This window comes from Sphaeroforma arctica (genome assembly GCF_001186125.1).
Source record: "Sphaeroforma arctica JP610 unplaced genomic scaffold supercont1.363, whole genome shotgun sequence".
Lineage (NCBI taxonomy): Eukaryota > Ichthyosporea > Ichthyophonida > Sphaeroforma > Sphaeroforma arctica.
In genome coordinates, this window is record NW_014040195.1 from 6242 (window position 1) to 10894 (window position 4653).

Sequence of the window (4653 nt, forward strand, 5' to 3'; positions counted from 1 at the left end):
ATATATATATGCGCGCGTGTGTGTGTGTGTTTGCGTGTTTGTGTATATTTGTGGGTGTGTGTGCGTGTGTGTGCGTGCATGTGTGCTGTATATATATCTACTATTTGTCTTGGTATTTTATGGCAGGTGCCTGTGAGCGGGGCTATCACCGACAATCAAACCGATGTATGTAAATTTTGAAGTTTAATCATACTCCCTGGGGTTATTTTTGCTTACATCTTAAACATATATATATAAAGATATATACATATCTCATATATATATCCACTTATATATATCCAACTATATATAGTTTAATTATGCTTCTTGGGTTTATCTGTTCTCACATATTAGCCATTTATACATATATATACATACCTCATATACATATACACATATATATCAAATTATACACTTCTCATATACATATACACATAAATTCAACTACATATAGTTTAACTATGCTTCTTGGGCTTATCTATTCTCATATATTCGCCCTATACACATGTATATACATATCTCATATTCATATACAGGTATCCATCCAAGTACATAATAGTTTATTCATACCCCGCCTCACCCCTCAATCGCCCTCAACTATCACAGATGTCGCACGAGTTAGCCCAAAAGAGTCACAACCGTCGCTTCACCGAACGGATTGCTTTTCACCACGTGGTGTCCAAAGGTATGTCAATTAATTTGATACGCAAACCTTCTGTATTGTAGGGGACAGTATAGTTAGTACTAAGTGAAGGTATCTCGAGTTTTTCTGTATTGTAGGGGACAGTATAGTTAGTACTAAGTGAAAGTATGTCGAGATGTCTTCTGTATTGTAGGGGACAGTGTAGGTAGTACTAAGTGAAGGTATGTCGAGATGTCTTCTGTATTGTAGGGGACAGTATAGGTAGTACTAAGTAAAGGTATGTCGAGATGTTATCTGCATTGTAGGGGACAGTATAGGTAGTACTAAGTGAAGGTATGTTGAGATGTTTTCTGTATTGTAGGGGACAGTATAGGTAGTACTAAGTGAAGGTATCTCGAGATGTCTTCTGTATTGTAGGGGACAGTATAGTTAGTACTAAGTGAAGGCATCTCGAGGTGGGCAGTGTCATGGTGTCCAAAGGTTTGCCAAACAGTTCGGTACATAAACGTTCTGTACTGTAGGGGACAGTATACTAAGTGAAGATCTTTTGAGGTGGGCAGTGGTAACCTCTGTACCAGTGCTCTCGACCAGGATGTGCCACGACCAATACCAATACCAACGCTTTATCTCAAAAGCAGTAGAACATACGATGGTTGCGTAGACTCAGTCTGAACCCGTACAGCAGCTGTATTGGCGTCTCTGCCGTATGCAATAGGGACCCTCTCATAGCCACCACTGGGGTTTAAATAATACTAGTCTAGTCCCGTATCTATGCTTACTATAACAGTCCCATGTGGAGGACATGGGTCAGAGGATGATATAAACACTACGACAAAAGGACTAAACCCTAAACCCTAAACTCTAAAACCCAACTTTAAGGTACCCTACGTGCCAGCGTCGGATAAACATATCAGGCGCGTCTGTCCGCGTAGTTACGTACACACTAGGTGCTAGCTCTGGGTGTGAGGTTTGTCGATTGCAAGGATTTATTACCGGAATCATTTGTCTCTTGCTGCTTCAGTGTACAACTTAAAAGTTTGTGGGGCACTGCACCGTTCTGTTCTATTGCCGGTGACTTGAAAAGTGGGCCATAGTATATCACTTGTTATACATTCTCGTATGAGTTAGTTATAACCTCTGAGTGTAGGGTTTATCCCATCTAAATGTACGCTCATAATAACAAGGGCGATATGTACGCTCATAGTCGCAAGGGACATATATACGGTCATGGTAAAAAGAGGTATATATACGCCCATAGTAACCAGGGATATAAATACGCTCATAGTAACAAGGGATATATAGAGTGTTATAGTAACTAGGGATGTATATACGTTCACAGTAACAAGGAATATATATACGCTCATTGTAACAAAAGATATATATACGCCCATAATAACAAGGGATATATATACGCTCATAGTAACAAGGGATATATATAGTCTCATAGTAACTAGGGATATGTATACGCTCATTGTAACAAAGGATATATATACGCCCATAATATCAAGGAATATATGTACGCTCATAGTAACGAGGGATATATATACTCTCATGGTATCTAGGGATATATATACGCTCATAGTAACAAGAATATAGATAAGCCCATAATAACAAGAAATATATTTACGCTCATAGTATCAAGCGATAAATATACTCTCATAGTAACTAGGGATTTATATACGTTCATAGTAACGCGGGATATATTAGCGTTCATAGTAACAAGGGATATATATACTCTCATAGTAACTAGGGATATATATACGCTCGTAGTAACAAAGAATATATATAAGACATAATAACAAGAAATATTTTTACGCTCATAGCAACAAGCGATATATATACTCTCATAGTAACTAGGGATATATATACGTTCATAGTATCGCGGGATATATTAACGTTCATAGTAACAAGGGATATATATACTCTCATAGTAACTAGGGATATGTATACGCTCATAGTAACATAGAATATATATACGCTCATTGTAACAAAGGATATATATATACGCTCATAATAACAAGGAATAAAAGTACGCTCATAGTAACAAGCGATGTCTGTACGTTCTTGAACACACTACAACGCTCAGGTTTGTATGCGAATGGTCGACTGCGTACAGACTCAGTGGACAGTGGAAGTGAATCGGATAGTACGTCCATCTACAATGCCCCGGGAGTTCTGTAAGTATGAGTCACATTTGTTGGTAAGGATCGTCTATATTCTCAGTATCATTCGGACTTGTTATCTAAATTCTTTTCTAATTAGATCATCTATATCCTTGTATATTTAGATCATCTATATTCTTGTATATTTAGATCATCTATAGTCTCAGTAACATTCGGTCGTGTTATTTATATTCTTGTATATTTAGATCATCTATAGTCTCAGTATACTTCGGACTTGTTATCTATATACCTTAATATTTAAATCATCTATATTCTCAGTATCATTCGGACTTGTTATTTATGTACATGTATATTTGGATCATCTATATTCTCAGTATCATTCGGACTTATTATCTATACACCTTTATATTTAGATCATCTATATTCTCAGTTTCATTCGGACGTGTTATTTATATACCTTCATATTTAAATCATCTATATTCTCTTTATCATTCAGACTTGTTATCTATATACCTTCATATTTAGATCATCTGTATTATCGGTGTCCATCAGACTTGTTTCTAATAAACATTATTCTTCTGTAGACACCCGTGTGCATTTATTCTCACACGTGGCCGAGAGTTTCGATTGTGTCCTGTCTGGTGTTGGTCACTGAGGGTCTCATTGTCTATCCACTTGACGAGAGGTTTCTATCCGAGACAGTAGCAATTTTACTGGTGTCTGTTCTAAGATATGATACCTGAAAGGCTTCTCTCGGTATACAGGCATATGCTCTAGCATGCATTTTCATACATTCAGCATGATATATATCCCTGTGGATGTGTGTGTGTGTGTGATTTATACTTTACTGATGGATGTGTGTGTATCGGTTTATATAAAGCATTTTCCATATTTTCCGAACGTCCAAACGACGCGTATATTAGGTTTTTCTGTATGATTGTGTGCTGTTTGTAGTATGCCATCTCGTGTGTGCATGTGCGTATATGCGTGCATGTGCTCATACATATAGTTAAACGCCTATGTACTTTATTACGCCCACGTATGAGCGATTTGTTGTACGCATATGTCTCTGTAGTCGTATGTAACTCAGTGCGTGTGTGTCCACACTTCTTATCACGGCCCTGTACTGTGTGCACATGTTTGTCTACCTTGGCTTATTTCTTGGCAGAATCAGATGTAGACACGCGGATCGTACTGCTGCTATGGCCGTTACGGATATATCAGTCTAGGCTAGCAAGACATCCTATACTTGTATCTCGTACCCTTCTGAAGTACATATATCCAAAAACGTACTCATACTAGGTATCATTTCGTACTGGAGAGTCAATTTGCGTACTCATGTGACCATGTGCCGCCCCGCAACCTACCTATTCCAGAGAAGAGAAAACGTGGAAAGAACGAATTATGGACGTCATCTACAGGCTCAAGTTCAGCAGTAGTACTCTGTTATTGATACTGGGTATAATCTCAGCTATGTTGGATTACTTTACAAATAGGTGTGTGGTTACTTTCAGGGTTGTAGACATGGTGTAGAGATTGCTCGTGGTCCTGGCTATGTATTCAATCATGCACTCCATTTATACTCTTGTTTTGGGTATGCTTTCCACAGAATCGTCTGTACCAGACATGTACGTATTCTATTTTTAGACTGTTTACTCTGATATATATTGAACACACACATATACCAGACGTTTATTAGGGCTGGCAGATGCCTGAGATCACACACAACGGCCTCACTGAAGTCTGTACGGAACGTATTACAAATCTTTTACACGCCAACACCTCAATGTAATAGCCCGCCCCTGGGCAAATCATAATCCTGATCCTAGCTATGTATGGATCGCGCACTGTAATTAAATTCGGCTGATTTGAATATCTAAATTTATTTATTTTTGTTGAAAAATTTCC